General features: G+C 37.5%; 1 protein-coding gene across 4 annotated transcripts in view; it reads left to right on the top strand.

Annotated features, from left to right (window-relative positions):
• The window catches only part of STXBP6 (syntaxin binding protein 6), a 240,928-nt gene that overhangs the window by 199,915 nt on the left and 16,469 nt on the right, over positions 1-24,544 (top strand). The window lies entirely within an intron of this gene.

Below are 24,544 nucleotides of genomic sequence, written 5' to 3'. Positions count from 1 at the left end.
AAGCAAAATAAAAGCATCAATACAAACAACAGTACAAATATTTAAAGCATAGAATCAGAAAAGCCCAGTTTGGAAGTTTTGTGTTTTTGTTATTGGGATCCCAGCAGTGTACCCACTGCATCAAACACAAATGTTTTTATAGTCCTATGTGACCCATCAAAGTGTAACCATCTGATATTGGCTGAGCACTATTAGGGACATGACATTCAGCAGAAACTGTGAGATGTTTTTGGATAGGAATCTTTCATGTATTTTTTAAGTTGAGGATGACATTACTAGTCATTATGTTTTGTATGTGTGTGTTTTCTCATATTTCCTCATTCAGCCATTCAACCTCATCTTGTTCCCAGAGAGGTAGATACTTGTATTTTAAGTGAAAAAATTGGAAGCAACTAAGGACTACTTCCTTAGGTTCCATCCAATTCTGTGTGTGATATAAATGACTAGAAACTAAGGAAAAATGGGTCACAGATGCAATTTTTTTTTCACTGCTCATTGGCTGTAAGCTACGCTGAAATGCATGCTGTGAAACAGCTGGTGGGTTATAGTTAGTCATCCTGAGCTGGGAGTGGCTCTGCGCATTAAAATGCTTTTGAGTCATATCTCTTCATCAAAATTTTGTACCAAACCAAGACTTACATAAAGGTACTTCCAAAATACCATTTTTGTCTGGACAAGGATTGTAAACATGTTTTGTCTATGCCATGGTTAAATAACCTGCAGTAGATAAGAGCCGTTCCTATTTTCAGAATCAACCAGAAGACATAAATATACAACTTGATCTAGAAGAAAAGAGCACAGACTGGATTCACTTACCCTTCTCTTTGACAGCATCACTCATTAGCTGAGTAACTTCGTCTGAGCTGCTTAAGTTATACTCAGCATCTCTATGCTTTTCTGTGTCATGGATACAACATATGCCTTGAAGGGATGACATGAGGATTAAAGTAAATTATAAAGGGTTAAATCAAATGGGATTTTTGAAAAATGCCAGTACATGCCTAAATATTCTATGTTTTTAAACACTACAAATATGCATATTCATAATATTTCATGATTTCTCCCAGCATATTTATCAAAAGCCTTTTCTTCTGAAAGAAGCAAGGGAATATTCTTGAGCTTTCCTAATCTGTGTTAGCCATAAGAATTGGGGGGAAAAGAATTTCTTTGTTCCAAGTGAGAATGAGCTGAGCTATACTATAGATATTTCAAATGTCTGGGATGCTGAGTTGTTTGCTATGCTTTATAGAATGCTGATTGTGTTGCATTTTATGTTTGACATTTATAGAGTGCACATGTTACTGCTGACTTAACCCAAACAACAATGTTTAAAATATATCAAGTAACACTGTGCCAGAGATCAGGGCACATAATTCAGATCTTCCAGTGGGAAAGAAAAAAACCTAAAACATGTTTTCTGAACTTTACAAGAGAATGGAAATATTCCTTTTCCACCAACATGTCCTCAGCCTAGAATAATTCCTTGAGTCCACCTCTTTCTACTTCCAAAACTGGAGATACATGAGTCAGAGGTAAAATTACTTAACATTGTTAGACATGAAGTGGTAGTTCTGAAACAGACATAAAAGGCATTCTGCATTATGCTCTCATACATTTAAATTTACAGACATATGAAAGTTTTTTAAAATTTTGGGAGACATAAATTTGCCAACCATTTTCGAAGGAAGGATGTTTTCTAAAATCTTTACATCTGCTATCATCATAATTTCATAAAAGAAAGTTTAACATTAACAATAAAAGATAAAAGGATATAATCTCTGAGACTAAAGGGGCTGTTCTTAAGTTAGAAACATTTACCTTTATGAAAAGCTTACTTCATTGTGCTTATTTCACGTAGGCAGTAAAAACTCTACCATCCACTGGCATTTAAAAGCTGTTGTTCTGCTGTAACATAGAAGCATCAAGAACTAAAAAGTACATGGAATTTTAGTGAAGAGAAGCTGTAAATTCTCAAGAACAATAACACAGCTAATGAGTGATGCCATCAAAGAGAAGGATAAGTGAACCCAGTCTGTGCTCTTTTCTTTGTCATTTAGTAATTTGTCAAATTCACCCCCACTTCTGGGGAAGCCATTCAGAATACACACTCTTTGGAGAGCAGATGAGAATATAATCTTCAAGGTTGAAGGCTATAGTCCTATTCCATACCTGGAACAGAGGTTAGAAATTTGAGCATAGTGTATGAGAAACTATACAGGAATATGAGATTTCTAAAACCTTTAGTGAAGGGGTAAATAAAATGGTCTTTTTTGTTCACATTATATGATAAACTTCTAAAAATTTTAACCACGTTTCTGATCATTAAAGTAAGGTTGAATAATAAGATTTAGCATAGGTAGTTCTTTGAAAATTGGACATTGATTTAAAAATCTAAAGTTGAAAACTTCAAATTTGTAGGAGCAAACATTCCTTACTTATCCTTCTACCTGCAGTATACCTACCCAGGACTAGGTTCATTGCAAGAAGTTAGAGCATTAGAGTTGCCAGATTTCACCAATAAAAATGCAGGACATGTTACTTGCAGCATATTTATACTAAAAAATTATCCATTATTCAGCTGGAATTCAAATTTTGCTGGATGTCATTTTTATCTGGCAACATTTATGGACATCCACTCTCCCAGTTTGTAGCCAGCCAAAACAAATATGGAAAACAAAGAACGTTTATGGTATGTAGACAAATAAACCTTATGGTGGCCAAACGATTATAAGGGCTTTGGGAGAATTTGAGATGGAGATCTCAAAGGCATAACGTGTTAGTCATTCAAAGATACAAACAGAAAGAAAAATATGAGACAGGCTGCTAAAGGGATATTTAGAGAACTTAGAAAATTTGTGTTATATTGTGGCTATTCTACATAGAATAATGCTGTAAAATGCAAATTATAGGTAGTAGGAAATATTAGAATTTCATTAAAGAACTTTTATAACTGAACATCAAATTCCTGGTTAATTTTGCGGGAAAGATAGTTCAGTCTTGAGTCAGAATGTCTTTGGCTTGGTTTTCAGGAGTTAGTTTATTGTTAATAATAAAAAGAGCCCGCCATAGACTCTTGGGGGCACCCAGCAAAACAAAGGCTCTCATTCACGGAGGAAGAGGGAAAAGCTTACATTGCAAAGAACTCTAAGATACATTGTCTTTCAGTTCTGGACTCTAGAAACCTAAAATCAGTGAGTAGGGCTGTGTCCTTCTGGAGGCCCCAGGGAAGAATTTGTTTCCTTGCCTTTTCCACCTTCTAGAAGCTGATTATGTTCCTTGGTTCATGGTCCCCTCCTAAATGTTCAAAGCCCCCAGCATCCTCAAATCTCTTTCTCTGTCTCTGACACCCCTGCCTTCCTTTGTGTTTATATTGGGTCCACCCAGGTAACTCAGCATAATCTTCCCCTCTGGAGATACTTATCATATCTGCAAAGTCCCTCTTACCATGCACAGCTTCTGGGGACTAGAGTGTGGACAAGTTTGGGAAGCCATTATTCTTCCTACCACACCATTTTCTTAAACAATTCTGAAAGCTGTAATATACTCTATTGTGTAATATTGTCCTACATTTAATTTTTTATAAGATATACTTTTATATATGTCCTATAGACTATATTACTTCTGCTAATCTGTTCTAATTTCAGACATTTAAATTTAGAAGCACCTAAACTTTTTATGAAGACCCAGTACTTAAGTGACTAAAAGGGCTTGCCATGTTCTGTAATATCAAAAAGTTCCTTACTTTAGCAGCTGGTATACTTCTACCTTGGCTCTTTCTCTTTACTTAAGGGATTTGTTTTCCTTAATAATTACATGGGTTTTTTACACATTTCTTAGGGTACTTGATAGTTAAAGCTTTTGATGGCCAGGCACGGTGGCTCATGCCTGTAATCCCAGCACTTTGGGAGGCCAAGGTGGGCGGATCACGAGGTCAGGAGATTGAGACCATCCTGGCTAACACGGTGAAACCCCATCTCTATTAAAAGTACAAAAAAATTAGCCAGGCCTGGTGGCACATGCCTGTAGTCGCAGCTACTCGGGAGGCTGAGGCAGGAGAATCGCTTGAACCCGAGAGGCGGAGGTTGCAGTGAGCTGAGATAACGCCACTGCATTCCAGCCTGGGCGACAGAGTGAGACTCCACCTCAAAAAAAAAAAAAAAAAAAAAGCTTTTGATGATGGAGATATTGAAAATCAGTTGATTTTGTTAAAAATCATTCTTTTCCTTGATATGTCTCTTCCCTGTCTCCTCCTAAAATCATCATAATGCCCCACTTGTAAATAACTTGGTGGTGTTGCTCTTGAGAGACTAACAATTCCCTTTTCAGCTTTGATAAAAGATGTCAAGGTCAAGTTTATTTAATATATAATCATTACAGACAAGTTCACATTCACTGGCTGGATTTACCTCTTTAATTCAATATACATTTAAAAGTGATTCAACATGAGCACCTGAAATGCAGTTTTCATGTTAATTTAACAATTTTCTGTATCACTTAGGGTATGTAATCCCTTCACTATACCGTTGAATTATTGTTTTTAGGATCTGTTTCTACTCACAGAACACTTCTGACACCAGCTATGTGGGTTTTCCACACCAAGTAACTCTCCAATTCTCTGGAGCATCAATTGGGTGCCCTACAATTTAATCCAGTTCTGGCACTAACTACCCAGAATTAGTGCAGACCCTGCTGGTTAAGGGCTCAGTCCCACAGGACTACTCCCCACTTTAGATGCCAGTCACAAGTAGTGGGTCCTCAGGTTACCTGTACGTCTGTCCGACTTGGCTACGAATTGGAGGTTCCCATGATCTCTTCCTCAGGTTTGATAATGTGCTATACCAGCTCACATAACTCAGGGAAATCCTTTACTTACATGTACAGGTGTATTATAGAGGATATTATAAAGAATGTAAATGAACAGCCAGATGAAGAGATACATAGGGCAAGGTCCAGAAGAGTCCGGAGCATAGCGGCTTCTGTCCCCGTGGAGTTGAGGTGCGCTACCCTCCCTGCCCATGGGTGTGTTCACCAGCCTGAAAGCTCTCTAGATCCCATCATTTAGGGGCTTCTACTGGGGTTTCATTACCTAATGATGATTGATTAAGTCATTAAGCCATTGGTGATTGACTGTATCTCCAGCCTCTCTCCCCTCCCTGGAGGTCAGGATGAGGGGGTGGGGCCGAAAGTTAAAACCCTCTAATCTCATGACTGGTTTAGCAGCCAGCCCCTAACCTCCAAAAGTCACCTCATAAACTCAGGTATTGTTGAAGGGGGCTTATTACAAATAACAAAAGATACTCCTCTCATTCCTGTCATGCAGGGAATTCCAAGGGTTTTAGGAGCTCTCTGCCAGGAACTGAGGGCAGAGACCAAATATATATTCTTACTGTGTCACATGTTGTTTATAAATCTTGTCTTCCTGGTAGGATGTGGTATGATGTCATTAAAAAGATAAAGGTTTTCAATACACAGATCTGGGTTTGAATTTCTGGTCTGTCACTTACTGGACAGAACAGGTCTGTTATTGGTCTTTGGATGAATTACTTAAACTGTAAGCTTGACTTCCTCTTTTTAAACAGAATGCTAATGCTTGCCCTGTAGTAAGTTGTAAGGATTTAACAAGATCATGTATAAAACATATAGCATGGTGCATAGGGAGTACCACGGAACATCGTGAGCACTCAGTGGGAGCTTATAATTAATGTCTTCTTTTAATCCTGTCTTCCTGTTGTCCTGCCTTCCCTCCTGTTAAGGGAAATTTGTATAGAACCTGATTTCTCCCTGGACACAGGAGATAATGGAAGTAGAGAAACATGGCTTTGAGTGTCCCTTAGGTCAGATACAGTAGAAGTACAGTTGTCTGTATTTATATGTATTTGTATTTATATGTATTTGTATTTATATTTTTCTTGCCTTCCAGGAAAAAAGCCTGTGAATGCTAATAACACTGATAGTCACCATACTGAATCCCTACTATATACCAGGCAATTTTTTAGTTTACATTTAACTACAAAAAGTAGTTATTGTTATTCCTGCTTTACAGGTGAAGAAACTGAGCCTCAGAGAGGTTATTTATCTACCCTGAAATCATATCCATAATAAAGGGCAGTGAAGATTTGAACCCAAGTCTATCTCCAGAATCTGTTCTTTCCCCCTGCCCCATTAGAGAGAGAAAATAGAAAAATTCTTCAAAGCAACTATCTTTTTTCTTTTTTTCTTATACTTTAAGTTCTGGGATACATGTGCAGAACGTGCAGGTTTGTAACAAAAGTATACATGTGCCGTGGTGGTTTGCTACACCCATCAACCAATCATCTACATTAGGCATTTCTGCTAATGCTATCCCTCCCCTTGCCCCCAACCCCCTGACAGGCCCCAGTGTGTGATGTTCCCCTCCCTCTGTCAATGTGTTTTCATTGTTCAACTCCCACTTATGAGTGAGAACATGCAGTGTTTGGTTTTGTGTTCCTGTGTTAGTTTGCTTAGAATAATGGTTTCCAGCTTCATCCATGTCCCTGAGAATGAGAATGACATGAAGTCATTCTTTTTTATGGCTGCATAGTATTCCATGGTATATGTGTGCCACATTTTCTTTATCCAGTCTATCATTTATGGGCATTTGGGTTGGTTCCATGTCTTTGTTATTGTAAATAGTGCCACAATAAATATACTTGTGCATGTATCTTTATAGTAGAATGATTTATAATCCTTTGGGTATATACCCAGTAATGGGATTGCTGGGTCAAATGGTATTTTCTAGATCCTTGAAGAATCACCGCACTGTCTTCCACAATGGTTGAATTAATTAACACTCCCACCAACCGTGTAAAAGCGTTCCTATTTCTCCACATCCTCTCCAGCACCTGTTGTTTCCTGACTTTTTAATGATTGCCATTCTAACTGGCATGAGATGGTATGTCATTGTGATTTTGATTTGCATTTCTCTAATGACCAGTGATGATGAGCATTGTTTCATATGTTTGTTGGCTGCCTAAATGTCTTCTCTTGAGAAGTGTCTGTTCATATCTTTTGCCCACTTTTTGATGAGGTTGTTTGGTTTTTTCTTGTAAATTTGTTTAAGTTCCTTGTAGATTCTGGATATTAGCCCTTTGTCAGATGGATAGATCGCAAAAATGTTCTCCCATTCTGTAGGTTGCCTGTTCACTCTGGTGATAGTTTCTTTTGCCAAAGCAGCTATCATTAGTGCATGTTTTTGTCTAAAAGTTCCAAGTGTTCCTCCAACAAAATTAGAATATATTCTCATTTCAATAGCAATTAGTATTGTTGTTGACATTGGGTGATATATTTCAGTATAAGATTTAAATTAAGGAATACACTTCCTTATCATTATTAAGTTATTTTCCAGTTAAGCACTTGACTGTTAAGTTCACTTTCCTAGTTCTGCCCTGTCTTATGATGTTTCAATCTATTTTCTTTTCCTCTAGAAATAAATTTAAAAGTATATTACAATTCAAAAGTAAAATGCAATTTGATTTGTTGAAATTCAACATATACATAAATATTCAGTAATACACAGTTATGTGAAGTGTGGTACATTTATATTCCTCAACTGTTGTGCATAATAACACAGGCCAGCAACATGAGTGGGTAAATAAAATGGAGACCTAGGTAAGGCAGCCTTCAGAAATAGAATATGTATAAGTCTCTCTTTGGAAATAAAAGTCCTGGATAAATGTGACAAAGCTTTCTTCAGTGGTCATTAACAAAATAATTCCAAAATTGTGACTCCCCTCTTTTGGGCCTATTATACTTCCCAGCTTTATCCATTAAAAGCTGAATAAATGCATGCACAAATAGCTGGATTTCTCTCTGATTAAGATTAAGTAAAACTGCACAAGTTTTAAGCTGTAATGCAGATAACAGATACAGCCACTAAATTGTTACTTCTTCTCAACCCTTTTGTTTCCTGTTAAAAAAAGTAAATTAAAATTTATCATTTGGGGCTATCTACTTTCAGGTAGTGAGTAAATAAGAAAGTCTGTCAGCAAGGCATAATCATCTTTTCCTTTGTTTGCTGGTTTAAAAAAAAAGAGAGAAAAGTAAGTATTACCTTTGCTGGGCAATGTAGAATTTTTGGATTGTTGTGTTGATAAAAATGAATGTTTGGGAAATTGAATATTGGAGCAGTTTGGCATTGTAAATTTGTATTTTGAGGCTCCTTCAGCTCTATCACAGTACCATGAATAGAGGAAATTAAAAAGAAATAGCCATTTTCAGGAAAAAGAAAACATAAGTATATCCATAAACCAGAAACATAACAGAATCACAAAGCAATTAGTAGGATTAAAGCTGTTGTCTGCTGGATTCCAGGTCTGGAAGGAAGAAGTTTGAATTCCATGCTACTATAGGGACTACAAGTGCACCCATGCAAAGCGTGGATATAGGAGCTAGATTTGCTGCTTGGTACCAAGTCTTCTTAGCCCAAGAAAGGAGTTTACAAATATGCTGTGACCAACTGCTCCTTAGGGCAGTGGCTTATAAGAACCTGTGTTCCAGAGAGGCAAGAGAAAACAAACATAGTCTCCCACCCAAGACCTGGATCCAACTGGCCACTAGCCTGGGACTGACTCTGCCATATCCCACATGTTACCCAGAACAAGAGCCTCAGACCATTACTTTAAATCCTGTTGTACCAGGGACCAGCACAGGAAATAATAAAACTGTTATATAGAAAGAAAAGGTCAAGGCAATGAGGAGAAGCAGGAAGAAATTAAAATCTCCCACTGAAGAATATTGTGCACACCAAAATTCTACATGAGAAAGCCAACAAAAATAACAAATGAGAATTGAATTCACCCCAAATGAAATGAAAGTAACAAGGAACTCCAATAATGACTTTAAGTATATTTATGATACTCAAAAGATAAAGGAAGAAATTAGAAAAAAAGTTAAGATGTTGTAACACAGGAACTAAAATGAAAAGACAAAGTGATAGAAAAAAATAATTCTGGAAATGAAAAATGTAGTCTCTGAAATAGACTCATTTGATAGAATAAACTCTAGACTGGGCAGGGTCAAAGACAGAATTAATGAACTATGAGATAATCATGAGAAATTCACCCATAATACAGTACACAGCAATGAAGAATATAAAGGATGAGTTGTACATGGAAGATAGAACAAGATGCTCTACCATTCATCTCATAGGAATTTTTAAAGAAGGTTTAAGAATGGAAGAAAACCAGTATTTGAAAAGATGGTGGCTAAAACTTGCTGAACTGAAGACTCAGATTGAGAATATCACCAAGTGCCACACTTGAAAATAAAGCTTTACCTAGAGAAAAACATAATGAAATAGAACACTTGGGACAAAGGGGAAATATTAAAAGCTATTAAAAATACAGTTTTCCTACTGTGGAAGGATAAACTGATGGCTTGTTCCCAGCAACAAGAGATGCCAAAAGTCAATACATTAATATCTTCAAAGTTCCAGAAATAACTGTCAATCTAGAATTCTGTATCCAGGTAGACTGTAATATAGATGTAAGAGAAATACAAAGATATATTCAGAAAAGCAAAGACTGATTATTCACCACCTCTAGACCCTTGCTGATAGAAGTATTAAATGATGTGCTTCAACATGAAGCACACTGAACCCAAAGGGTAGGAGTGGAGTGTAAGAAACTGTAATGATTGCAAACATGGTAAAAATACACTCCCAAACTTAATTGTCTAATGATTATTTTAAAATTACTTGGAATGTTTTCTTGAAATAACTGGAGATAAAATTCTAAACAAAAGTAATAAGGAATACATGCTGTATGTTCAATGGATAGTTAATCCATGCTAAAGTTCATTCCAAGAAGGATAGCTACTGAATTAATTTGACAGGAAAAAAAAAGCAGTTACATTTGTTAGACTTCTAGTTTTAAAATGATAGAATATAAAGGATATTCGCCTCTTTTCTTGAAAATTATCCAAAATCAGCTCAGAGAATTTATGAGGGCAAACTCTATCTCTGATGAAATGAGTATCTGTCTCGAATTACAAACTCCTGTATGTGGGGAAGAGTTGACAAATGCAGTAAAGGTGAAGGTAGATTCCCAAGAGAGAACTCTCATACCTGCAGTCTCAGATAAAGCCTAAAGCCCTCAGAATGAAATGATCCAAAGTGTGTGTCAGTAATCCCTTCTTTAGAACAATGGAGCAGAAGCCAGGAAAGCTCTGGGAGTAATGGGCCCAAATTGGCACAGTGCTGGGACCAGCAAGGAAAGAAGGCTAAACAAAGAATCACACTGTCAAAGCCATATTGTCAGGAATCAATCTGTTGATGGGCTAAAGTGGAGGAAAGAATCTGAATTCCAAGCAATCCTGTGGTCGCATCTTGTTGAGGAAAAGTAAAGGCTCAAGAGGCCTCTGTCACATACACAGCCCTGCATCATAAGGAGAATGCCAGCTAGCCTGGAAAGTAGTCCTCTTCCCTCCTCAGTACCATGAATCTCCTGCCAATAGCTGTTCACCTTATTTTCAAATCAATGATAATCCCAAAGGAACCAGCAGAGGTGGTTCCATCACTTACCATAAGTATATCCTTGGGCAATTTATAACCTGTCTAAGCCATGGTTTTTGTTTTTGTAAAATAGAGTAGTAGTTCTCCCATACAGTCCTGTGGGGAGGATTAAATAACATAATATACCTAAAACACTAGGCATGCCTAAAACACTAGCTGTAATATACCTAAAACATATCACATGGTAAGGAGTCAGTAAATATTTACTGATGACAAAGATCAGCCAGGTGGAATTCTCAGGGCTGAGAACTGACTTGCCTTCTTTGTCCTCTTTCTCTCTAGAAAGCGGTGGTTAAGAACACAGATTCAGTAGCAAGTATTCTAATTCAAATCCTACATCTTTTATTGCCTACCATTATGATTTCAGCCAAATTATTTAGCTGACCCTCAGTTTTCTCATTTGTAAAGAAGGGATAATAATAGTACCTATCTCCCAAAGTTGTTTTGAGGATTAAATGAGTTGTCACAGAGCACTTTGAACTTTGAACAGTGCCTGGCGCTGAGTAAATACGGTACATATTAGCTATTAGTACTTTTATTTTTCAAGAATGACAAGTCACACAATATACAAGATTACCATACTTTTTGGGTTTTTAGGGACAGTCACCTCAGAGATGTGATTATTCAAACACAGAATCAAATTTGACTAAATTTTTTTTCAAGACGTAGGGTATAATATCCTGTTGCTCAATTGTATATTCTAAATTTTGATTAGGAGACTATGGGATAGTGTATCTATAGATCATGAACCAAATTCTCTTTTGCTTATGGTTAGTCCTTTTTTAAGGTAAATGAACAGCATGTGTTGTATAAATTGGTGATGTGCTGGTACCAACCAGTTGTGATAACTTATTAGTTACAACCCCAGAGCAAAGATCCACAAAAGAGAAAGGAATTCCATTCCTTTCTCTCCGTGTGGGAAATGTCAGATTAGGACTTGAACAGCTTGCTGCTGATCTTTTTGTTAAGGGATGCTGTCAACACAGATATGTCTAAAATTAGAGATCAGAACAGAAGGAGGGCAGGCGGGGACAGACAATGCAACTTTCACTCACAATCACAGAACTCAACTCCCGTGTAGTTGCTTGGCCAGGCTCCCAGTTGAGAAGGGAGATTTTGTAATGTTTCCAGCCTTCATTTTATGGCCTGTTGGACTTTTTATGATCTGGGCTCTCTTTTACCTTTCTTTTTTAATGGTTTAGGTTTTTTTTATTATTGTTTCATTTTCTTTAGCCTGGTTGACTTTTTAATCTCAGCCTATAGAAAGCATCACAATTTAAATCTCTTAGAAATTTTCAAATGGATAAGAAGTAGCAGGAATTAAATAAGGAAGGGCAGTTGAGTTGTCTATGAATATAGCTGTTTATGCTCAATCTTGCTCACTCTCCCTCAGAACATTTCTAAAAGGAATTATTAGCCTCTAGGTGCTTAATAAGACATGAAAGGGCCCTTAAGTTACTGGCCATTTTTTCTTTTTTCTCTTTTTTTTGAGACGGGATCTCGATCTGTCACCCAGGCTGGAGTGCAGTGGTGCGATCTCGGCTCACTGCAACCTCCATCTTCTGAGTTCAAGCGATCCTTCTGCCTCAGCCTCCCGAATAGCTGGGACTACAGGTGCGAGCCACCACGCCTGGCTAATTTTTGTATTTTTAGTAGAGATGGGGTTTCACCGTATTGGCCAGGCCGGTCTCGAACTCCTGACCTCTTGATCCACTGGCCTTGGCCTCCCAAAGTGCTCGGATTACAGGCATGAGCCACCACGCCCAGCCTGGCCATTTTTTTTGGAATGGCCACATTTCCTCCAATTCCACAGTTACAGACCACAGCAGATATGTTGATGCTTATTTAAAAACCAGTGAAGCTTGCTGGGCATAGTGACACACACCAATAATCCCAGCATTTTGAGAGGCCGAGCTGGGTAGATTGCTTGAGCCCAGGAATTCCAGACCAACCTGGGCAATGTGGCAAAACCTCATCTCTACAAAAAGTACAAAAATTAGCCAGGAGTAGTGGCATGCACCTATAATCCCAGCTACTTGGGAGGCTGAGGTGGGAGGATCATTGCTATGCACTGAGATCGTGCTACTGCACTCCAGCCTAAGCAACTGAGTGAAGCTCTTTCTCAAAAAATAAAAATTAAAATTAGAAAAAACAGTGAAGCTCTCAGTTGGGAAACTGAATCTAGATCTTTGATCAGAATTTAATAAGAAGGAAAGATTCTTTTTGGCAGCCAAACTCCAGGAGATTGTTAGCTGTTGTTCTTCCTTTCCAGTTGTTATTTCCAGCCATCCACAGCTCACCAGGGCATCTCTGACACTTACCCTCCCTGGAGATGACTCAGTCTGGCAGACATCTCTTAGGATGGGAAAGTCTGAGAGATGTTCATACAGCTTGTCGTGTTAGAGCTGTATCCTAGACCCTTTTCATTAATAGTAGTATTATATGCCCTATTTATTGATTGACTCTTAATTTTTAATTTTGCAGAGATTAATTCTGTCCTAGCCTTTGCCGAAATGAGCACAAGTTCCTGTAGCAGAGCTCTAACTTGACTGGGATGTTAGGTGTTCTATGTGTACTCAGCCCCAAAGTCCTGGGACCTGAGAGTTCCAACCTGCTAACACAGTTCCTCCTGCCCATCGCTCCCAAAACCACAGAGCAACATTTTGCTGGCTTTTTTTTTTTTTTCCTGCTTTTGACTAAAGCATATACACAAATGTGTCCACAGAAAGAGCTTAACTTGTGATTATGCAATTTTGAGAATATAGTTAGGTAGCAATTTCAGATTTCAAATAATGGATATGATTCTACCCCCGAACTTAAGTAAAGAAAGATAGATGCTACTAGCTTCTTAACAAGAGTAATAATTTAAATACTTTGATGAAAATAGTTGTCCGGTTGGCCTTTAAGTTTGCATAGTTCTTACACCACTTTTCATCTTTAAAAATACAAATTTTCCACAGAACTTAGGAACTTGTCCTATTTTCTTTCATCCTCCCTGCTGTTTCTACCCCTTGTTTTAGATCATTTGTGCCAAGTTACATTTATTCAAACTAAGCAAAGCATTCAATTACTTAAAAAAGGAATAGAAAAAATTGCAATACCATATATACTCTGTAACCTCTAATAATTATGTCTGTATCACCTAACATATGAATTAAAATATTCATGTGCTTGATGTCTTTTAGTCCACAAAAGGAAGTGATTACTACATTTTGTCGAACTAATGCCAATTTGATGATACGTTAAAACATTTAGCTTGCAGCTGCAAGTTAGTAAGCCATATAAGGTAAGGCTTTAATTATAGATCTATCCTGCCGTAAAAGTGCTTAATTAGAGTCATGTAAAATCTTACTTGAAGCAGGATTTTTACTGAAGATTTAAAGAATTAAGAAAAATCTCTTTTTCCATTCATTTTTCTTTTTCTTTTGTTGATTTTTATCCATCCTGCTACCCTACTTTCTTCCTATTACAAGGACTAACATAAGGAAAAATTAGTCTGTCAATAGCTACCCTTTTGACTGGTTATTGATTTTCACTTCTTTTTTTTGAGAGGGAGTCTTGCTCTGTCGCCCAAGCTGGCAAGCTAGAGTGCAGTGGTGTGATCTCAGCTCACTGAAACCTCTGCCCCCTGGGTTCAAGCAAGTCTCCCTGACTCAGCCTCCCAAGTAGCTGGGATTACAGGTGCCCGCCACCACACCCGGCTAATTTTTGTATTTTTAGTAGAGGTGGGGTTTTCACCATGTTGGCCAGACTGGTCTCGAGCTGCTAACCTCAGGTGGTCCGCTCGCCTCGACCTCCCAAAGTGCTGGGATTACAGGCGTGAGCCATCACGCGCAGTCTGATTTTCACTTCTGAGTTGTAAATTTTCAAACGCTATTTATCTTTAGTAGTTTGACTAGGTCTTGAGTCCAAAATAAAATATTTTACACTTACAAAGTCTCTTTCTGTACTGAATCAAGTATTACCAGTATTAAAGGCATGTTGCCAATCATCTTATTAAAAAATCAGTAAAGTACCAAAGTGTGAGTATGATTTCATACACACCCTGAAGGCTATTGTTCATTAACTAGTGTTGCCACTGGCTGTCTTGAGCAGCAGTGAAAAGAGTGAAGTGAGAGCTACTGCCCTGCTTCTCCCTGCAGCTATTTCTGGTCCCCCTAATAGTCATGGTGACTACAGTGTGCAGTCATGCTTGTTTCCTACAACATTTACCTTAATGCCTTCTTGTTCTTTTGGTTTACCCATAGATAATTTTTAATATGAAGGGAAGTAGAAAATGGGTGTCTCCATCCACAAAGATGGACACCTCTTTTAGGTAAGAGAGAAGGAAAATGGCACTATGGATATCCTTATTAAGTGTAGCTATGGTTACAAGTCCAAAGCAGAAAATAGGATATTTATATTAATATTTTAATCTGTACAGTCTACTTTTTTTATTCCAAACCACAAAATTAGACTTGATACTACCTATTTTTTAATAGCACCTACTTTTTTGTTCTTACAGAGGTGAGGAAGAAAGAACTTCTTAAAAAATAATATTCCATTTTTAAAAATTAGATGATCTATGTTTATTTTTGCTTTTTAAACAATATCCTAAAAATATTTAAGTGGCTAATTTTATTAATGACATACTTCTAGGATACATGTATGAAATTCCACCCCTCTCACCCTCGTATACAAAAACAATGTCATTGACTTGATTTGTTTTTGTTAAATAAAACATTTTCAAAAGTGTCTTCTAAATCTGGGTACTCTCCTCAGAATGTGTTGAAATTAAGAATATCACCTCTTTTACTGGTCAAAAAAACACTCAGTTATGGTGCAATAACAAACACGGCTCCGGTTCTCAGTGGCTTAACAAATAAAACATTACTTGTCACTCGAAGAAGATCTGTGAGTTTAGTGCCACTCTAGAGCAGCTTCTAAGTGGTGACTCAGGGATCCAGTTTGCTTGCATCTTTGTCATTTCACCATCTTGACACATGCCTTCCAGATTCAAATTAAACAGGGAAGAAGAAAGTTGGAAGGCCGCCCAGGGTCTTCTATTACCTCAGCCCAGAAGTAGCTCTCATTGCCTCTGCTTAGAGCCCACTGGCCATATGACCAATCTAACTGTAAGGAGGTCTTAAATATATATACCTTCTGTGTATTCAGGAGGAAAAACAAGACACAACTTTGTGAACATCTAGCACTAGTTCTGCCAAACCCTTCATGTGTATCAGGGAAGAAAACTCTTGAGAAGCACTTTTTGAAATTCCCAGTCTCAAATCAGATAACTTGAATCTGATCTTATCATCAGACTCTGCCTTTCCCCCTTTAGAAATCCATAATACAGTCTGCAAACAAGTCATCTCTACCGAGCCCTTCTCCCCCACAGGTCTCCCTCAGTGTCTCTTAAAACTCTTCTTCTCCATTCCCATCTTGACTCTCGTAGTTCGGGCCATCCTCATCTTTTCAAGAATATTTACAATGGTCTAATCACTAGTACCTTAATTCCTCTCATTATTCCCACCCCAACCAGAGCATCATTGTTTCTTCAGCACTGTGTGGCCTCTCCACTTTGTAAGTTCCCAGGAGCATTAGCTTCTGAATTGTATGGTGTCTAAGAGTCACATACCTTAAAAGTGTGAGGATTATTTATTCCTCAATATCTAAGGATCATTCCCACAACAAGGATTTCATTCCTCAATATCTAAGGATCTTTCCTACAAATAATGCCATTTATAATTGAAAACCCAATGAGTGGAACACTAAATATTTTTAAATTGGCAGAAATATTTATCTTTTAGGTGTGATTCTGTTAAAATTTGAACCTGTAAGTTGGCCAGAGACAGAATATACTAAAAGTTTATTCTCTTAGGCTGGGTGCAATGGCTTACACCTATAATCCAGCACTTTGGGAGTGTGAGATGGCAGGATTGCTTGAGCCCAGGAGTTTAAGACTAGCCTGGGCAGCATAGCAAGACCTCGTCTCTACAAAAAATTAAAAAATTAGCCGGTTATGGTGGTGCGCATCTGCAATCCCAGCTACTCAGAGGCTGAGATGGAAGGATCACTTGAGCCCAGTAGGTCAAGGCCGCAGTGAGCCATGATCGTGCCACTGCACTCCAGCCTGGGCAACGAGCAAGATCCTGTCTCAAGAAAAAAAAAATGAGTTTTCAATTATGGATCATTTTTCAAAGTGGTATTTAAACAGAGGAGGTGTGAAAAACGTGCCTTCCTCTATATTCTAAATGGAATAAACACAGGAAGAACCAAAATCTGTTTTGGTTTTTTTACTCATTTTGTATGTCATCTTTTTCACACTAGACCATAATAACAATTTTGGAAATAGTGGTGTTTTTATTGAAAACAATTTTTTCCATATTAATCAAATATCTGCAACTTGATATATTTTGTACATAATTATATCTTTGATAGAATTTGTTTTAAATCCCCCCAAATTAAAAAAAATGCTGCATAACTGCAATTTTATTTGCCATGTCCAGAAGTTGATCCTTTCTGTATGCTGATTACAATAGCACAACCCAAGATGAATACCAATGAAAATAAGGATTTAGGTATAAATAGTAACCTCATCACGTCCTTATAAAACCAAATATATCTTCCATTGTTTATCAGTTCACTAGCCATTCAACATACCACTATTGTACACTTACTAATTTGTACACGTTTTGCCTGGAAATAACAAAAAATGAAGGGATTATTCTTGTAATCAAGAAGCTCCTAGTTTAATGAGCTGTACAAATAAGTCAACCAACAATTTTGATGCATTATAATAAATGCTCCATTAGAGAAATGCAAAGGGTGCTAGGGGAACATAGGTAGAATACCTCTCTTCCACCTCAGGGAAACAGAACCAGATTCCTACAAGAGGAATTGTGGCTTAGGTAACCAAGCTCATGAAAGGGGAGGAGACATCAGGCAGAGGAAAGGAGTGTGCAGGTGCCATGCTCATATCCTCGGTATAACTGCAACGTCATGAGGCTGGGGTGAATGCAGATCCACTCCCTGTGCTTTCACATTTCACCTCACAGGGTGAACCTCTAAGAAACCATGGAAACTCTCATGATATGAAAGAGAAGACTGATGTTTGGAGTAAACCAGACTGGAATTCAAATCAAGATTTCTATCACACAGTGTAATTTTAAGTGAGTTTCTGAGTTTCATCATTTTAAGAGAGAAGTAACAGTATCTATCTTAAAGAGTAGCCATTAGGACTAATAGGATAATGAATGAAAAGTATTTAGCATCATTTCTGGTGCATGGTAGTCACTTAGCAAATCATAGTTTCTAATAATAGTACAAATGGAAATGGGTTGCATTTGGAACCTTGATAATAGACACCAGATATACAGTTGGTTGGTCATTCTTTCCTTTGGTTTGTATCTTGTTAATATGAATTGAAAATGTTTTTGTTTAAAATTATTCAGTGTGGATTAACTCCTCTATGTAATTGATAGTAATTTGATTCCATTGATGATAATTGTAGTGGATTTTAATGACCAGTTGGCAGGAATTTTTAGAGCATCCTTCTTGGGAAGTAAAATATGTCACAGGAATTCATTAGTAACCAAACAAGATACATGAAGACCATAGAATGACTAATGAATAGTCATGATACCCATTGGGATTTTGTATCAATTTCAAAATTGACACCAGAGAGATGGTAAAAATTCCCCTACGACTATCAGCTTGGACAGAAATTGGACTTGTGTTAGCATATCCGCTCATTCACACCAAATACCCAATCTGTCTATGAGGTGAGGTTCTCAATTTCACATTCACCAAATTAAAACAATAAGTGATGCTCAAGCTCATCTGGATGCCAGCACAAGACAGTCAGAAAGAGAAGCTGTAGTTCAGCTGTCTGCTGAATTCTGTTGCCCTTGATGACAATGTCTAAAGCAATAATGACCCAAACTTGAAATTTATAGATTTCATGATAATGAAACCAAAGCTAGGTAGTATTGTATATTGAAATCATAAACTGGTACATGTGTACATGCTCAATGGGGCGAAGTTCTCCAAAAGATAAGGGTAGTGCTTTCAAAGGGAAAATGAGCACAGATGGTTTTAAGGAAATTAAAACCCTCAGCTTCCATATATTTTTTTTTAATTTTAGAGAATATTCAAGTAAAAGGCTTGAAGACCTGGAGTAAGTTGAAAACCTCACTGAGCTCTAATTTAGCAAACGTGGCTTCTAGGCCAGCTCTGTTACCTCGGGTGTGACCTTGAGCAAATCCTTCATTCGCCCCTTTGACCACAGTTTTCTGTCGAGGAACTTGACCCCTAAGTTGCTTTCCAATCTCAAACAATGGGGGTGTGAGTTTATTTTACATGAGCAAATCATGCTGCACTCCCAGAGAACCTCATGACTTCAGGACAATAGGTTTGAGATAGAATTTGAATTTGAGGTAAAACTTCTCTAAGAACCAATTTGGGCTGGACACATCCTAAATGTTGCATACATATTTTTTTAAATCAAAGAGTACAATAAATTCACTTTTTCTTGCTGTAAAGGATAGTAAGCCTCATACCTCATTCCTTACTCCTAGAGGTTCAAACAACTTAACATATTATTGTCTTAATACAAAACCATTCAATTTTCCATCCTGTGTTAATAAATTAGCCTTGGTGAGCTTTTTCTCCTTGGCAAGCACTCACTGTTATTTTCCACCCTTTTTATTTCTTATTTTAAAAACTTTGTTACTTTCTTGCACTAGCCACATAATGCATGTGATATATGGTCCTGTACTCTGCTTGGTACCAAGTATACAAATGGGGATGAGACACAGTGAAGGAAATTTGTAAAATTAACTGTCTAACTGGCTAAAAAGACACTTAAACTGATAATTACAATATAATGTATTGAATGTAGTAATAGAAACATAAACAAAGTTCCAAGGAAATGAAGAAGCACAAGCTTCTTCTTAAATTTTGATGAAGTTTATCTATTCTTTTGTTGCTTTTACTTTAGGTATCATACCTAAGAAACTATTGCTTAAACTAAGGTCATGAAGATTTACACCTATGCTTTCTTCTAGGAGGTTACAGTTTAGCTCATCTGTTTAGGTCTTTGATCTATTTTGAGTTAAAGCTGTATATGGTATAATGTAGGGGTCCAACTTCACTCTTTTGCATGTGGATATGCAGTTAGTTGTCCCAGTACCATTTGTTGAAAAGACAATTTTTTTCCATTAAATTGTCTTAACACTCTTATAGCTGCCTCTTTGATATATTGTCCTGACTTAACTTCCATTGTTCCAAATTCACCTTGCTTTTTCAGTTTCCTTAGCAGGTTCCTTTACCTTCACCTTACTCTAAATGTTAAGATTCTTAAAGATAGGATTTGCAAGCCCCTTCCCTTCTCTCTTTCGTGTTGCTCCCTACAGATGATCCATTCCCATTCTGTCTCTATGCTAATGACTTAGAAATTTTATCTCCATCCCCAGACTTCTCCACAGAGCTTCTTACAGGAATATCTGTTTGACTTACTGACTCCACTTGGATGTCTCATAGACAACTTAAGCATACATAACCTTATCCTAAATGAAATACTTGATTCTCGTATCTGTTCACCCTCCAAGAAAATTTGTTTTTCTGACAGCCTTTTTTATCTTGTAAATTGCACCACTATTATCTACCCAATTGCTCAAACCAGAAGCCTGGGATTCACTCAGTATTCTTCCTTTTCCCTCACCTCTCATATTCAGTCCATTAATATGTATCTCAAATCTTTCCATACATCTCATCTCACTGACATCATCCTAGTACAGGCCACCTTTATCTCTTACCTGAATTACTGCAATAGCTTCTTAACCATTCTGTTTCTTTTCTTTCTCCTATTCCCAAACTACCACCAGAGTAATAATTTCCAAAAATTATCTTGGTCCAGATTACCCCTATTTTAAAACACTCCAATGGCTTCTGCTTGCACTTAAGATGTCTCATTACCATGGTCTATAAGCCCCTATCTAATCTGCCTCTTGCTTAGCTCTCTAGTCTCTTCTCAAGCCACTTTCCCCCTTCTATGGCCACACCAGTGGTCTTTCACTTTCTAGAACACATAAAGGGGTTTTCCCCTTTCAAGTCTTTGCACATGGACTTTTCCCCAGCTTATCATCACACACAGCTTACGTCTTCAGATATGGCTTTCAAACTGATTCTAAGTCAGTCCCTCTTCCCTTGAATATATTATCACAGCACAGTGTTTGTTAACAACCTGGAAAATTATTATGTTTCAGCAATTCAGTTTTTTTATTATAACATATTTTTTACACATACACACCCCTACACATATTTTTTTAACCATACACATCCTGCCTCCTGTTTCTAGACCATAGGCCCCTTGCCGGTCATGGGGTGGGGACAATGTATGTGGAGAGTATGTCTATTTTGCCTACAACTGTGTTCCCAGCCTGCTGCTGTGCCTATTGCAAATAATAGGTAACCAAAAAAAAAAAAATAGTTCAATGAATAAACAAACCAGCAGGGAAATGTAAAAGGTGGAATGACATCTGATGAGTATGAATTACTAGGTGATTATAGAAGGAAAGTACATCAATGGTTGAGTAACCAGTGTCTGCAAAGTCTCAGAGGCAAGAAAAGAGATGTATGGGTAAAGATGCTGATTATATTCCTTGGAGACTGATGGGATTATATGCATGGAAAGGAAACACTTTTATTTGCACTTTGTTTCATGCTCAGTTTATTAAATATTTCTACTAAACATATTTTGAAAAGTCAAATTTTCTTAAACTTTTATAAACATTGTTTATGAAACTTAGTTCATGAAGTTCTCTTAAACAATTTAAACTGCAATCACAGTTTAATAGGACTGATTATTTTGACTACTTTAGATACTTTAAACAGACAAGACATATGCAAAAATAATAATTACAGTACTTAAAGGAATATTATATTTAAACCTGTAATGAACAAGCAACACCATAGGTTTAATTTCTCTCTTCATTATTTATTTTCTTCTTCATAGATCTTTCAACTTTAATCAAAGTGCTTATTTTCATATTTCCTGAGTCTAGAGGATTGAGTTGGCAATCAGTTGATTTTTAGTGGGGGCACAGGGCCTGGTTTATTCTCCCAAGGTGATTCAAACTTGAGTCCCTGAGTGTCTCACTGGGTCTTCATGGGAACCTCATGTTTCACCTCAGTAGAACCGTTTAAGCCTATATTCTTCACATCCGCCCAGTGATTTCAACTTGACAGGTTTTCTCCCAGAATGGTGCATCCTTTACATTGCTTGGCCAGCGTTACATAATTCTCTATGTCATTCTTGTGCATCACTCTTGTATATTAGCATTATTGTGAACATACAGGCACCTTATTAATATCTAATTATAATTTGTCACGTTGTCTAGAAGTTTCTTCCCCTGGGAGATGCAATCTGATCTGAACAGATAGCCAAATTTCTAAAGAGGAGAACACATTCACTACTTTGGAATGCATCGTCATTCTTTCTACCTAGTGGATATGTTTGACCATTAATGCTCATTAGTCCTTTCTGTAACTTTCTACTCTTTCTGAAATTCTTTGGCTTACTCGTAGTTTTCTGTATTTGCCCATTGCTACTCACACAGATAGAGACAAATACATACATTGGTATGTAGATAAATACTTAAACAAAATACCCAGATATTTTAATACTTTTTACTAATTAAAATCAATAAAGCATCCAATTATAATCAATTTTGTTTTGTACTTCATTTTTGTACATTTTGTGTTAACTCTCTTGTTTATCATTAAGAAATTATGGCTTCCACGAAGTCATATACAATTACTGTAATTATCTTTATTGTGATAACTTTTGTTACTATTGATGTTCTAAATATCACATCAGTGATCTTGCCCAGTGATCTCCTTTAAACTGCTTTCTTTTTCATTTTAGCACTGTCCCTGTCATCTTTAGAGGTATCCTTGCTATCTGGCAATAATAAGGTATTTTAGGCCTATTTGAGTTTTCCTTGCCCAAAGGCTTGGAATCTGCTGCTTCCCAAAGAACTTTGCTTTCTTCTAGCAGAAAATATTGCTAGACACCTAAATCTGAGTGCGAGGCTTGCATTTCAATACTGATGCTGGAAAAAAAAAAAAAAGTGTTACTGCTGATGTCGGAACACCCTTAGGGACAGAGCTGGATGCAATGTTCTTTGTTAAGCTTTTTATTCACATGGATTTTTTTTCAAATTCATTTGTTGTATGTTCTACATAGTAAGAAACTGATAAAACTTTAAGGATTTTCTATAATCTGTCAAGAAACAGTGAAGCAGTAGATAAAGGTTGGGGGTCCTGCAGAGGTGGCAAGCGAATAGCCTGGAACTAGATTAAGAAAGGCCTTCTTGGTTGTGTTGTATTATGGGTGAGCAGCAAAGCATAGAAATGAGAAAGTGGCATGATCAGGTACTAGAGGACTTAGAGACTAGTGGCAGGAGCAACATCCAGGCTACTATCTTTGTCCAGTAAGACTGAAATAGAACCTAAAGTACCATAGGGGCTAGAAATAATGTGGAGGGCTAAGTAAAGAAACCTTGCTGAGAGAGAATGTCCTGGATTCCATGAGCATTTTGGTGTGGGATATGTTGGAAAGGTTAAGAGTCAGGTCAATTGAGAGTAGAAGAGTAGGTGAACAGAAGAGCCATTAATTGACACAATGAATGTAGGAGGAGCAGATCAGAAGAAGGGCAGGAAGGAAAAGATTGGGTTAATATGAAGGTTTTTAATTTGTGAAGCAGACAAATATAGACAGTGTCTGGCACATGTTCTGTAATAAGTGAGCTGAATGAATCAGTTATTACTAATGATACAGAGTACATTGAGCACATACTGCATTATTAGCCCTATGCTAAATATGTATTTCATTTAGTTCTTACACTAGTTCATATGAAAAATAAGTACTGTTTTTTTGTTTGTTTGTTTATTTCTTTGTTTATGACAAGGTCTGTCTCTATTGTCCAGACTGGAGTGCGGTGGCTCCATCTCAGCTCACAGAAACCTCAGTGTCCCAGGCTCAAGCTATCTTCCCACCTCAGCCTCCACAGTAACTGGGACTATAGGCATGCACTGCCAAGCCCAGCTAGTTTTTGTATTTCTTATAGAGATGGGGTTTCTCCATGCTGCCCAGGCCGATCTCAAAACTCCTGGGCTAAAGTGATCCACCCACCTTGGCCTCCCAAAGTGCTGAGATTACAGGCATGAGCCACCACACCTGGCCAAAAATAGGTACTGTTTTTTATTGACATTAAACCAATGAAAAAGCATAGGCTCATAGAGATTAAGTAACTTATCTGAGGCCACATAGTTGATATTTGGCAAAGTCAGTCTCAAGCCTAGATCTTTCTGACCTTGTATCTCTAATCAGGAAGGGAATGAAGGAAGAATCAAAGTGATAGGGGTCGGGGGGTGGATCAAGAAATAGTGTGTTTTAGAAGCCAACAGAAAGAGCAGCCTTCAGACGTAGTCAGTCAATTTGTGGTCCCATGGCCAACTGGAGGAAACATAAAATAGGCAATGGACTCGATAGGTCATTGGTGAGTTTGAGAGAACAGTGTTGTTAGCATGGGGTGAGATGGTCCACTGGAAGTTCAAAACAACTGTGGCATACGAAAGTAACAGTAGGGGCAGACTCCTCCTTCACGAATGTTCATGGTGATGAGAGTAGGGAAAGAAAGATGAGCTAAGTAGAGAGCTTAACAGAAAGACTCTCCAGTGCCAGGTAACAATCTCATTAGTAATGGCTAAGGTTCAGTGTCTATGGGCCAAACACTGTTGTAAATGCCCCACTTGCACATCACCTCATTTATTCCTCACAGCAATCTCATGAGATAGATACTAGACCAATCCCTAGGACAGGTGAGGAAACCGAAGCACAACAGGGTAAGTAATTTGTTCAGGTCACACAGCTGGTAAGTAGCAAGTATGTTGAAGAAAATTTGCTTTTTAACCAGTAGCATTGTGTAGAGAGTTTTCAATTTGTATTTATAAGGACTTGAAATTAAC

This window comes from Pan paniscus, chromosome 15 (assembly GCF_029289425.2).
Source record: "Pan paniscus chromosome 15, NHGRI_mPanPan1-v2.0_pri, whole genome shotgun sequence".
NCBI lineage: Eukaryota > Metazoa > Chordata > Mammalia > Primates > Hominidae > Pan > Pan paniscus.
This window is presented reverse-complemented; position numbering and strand designations above follow the sequence as displayed.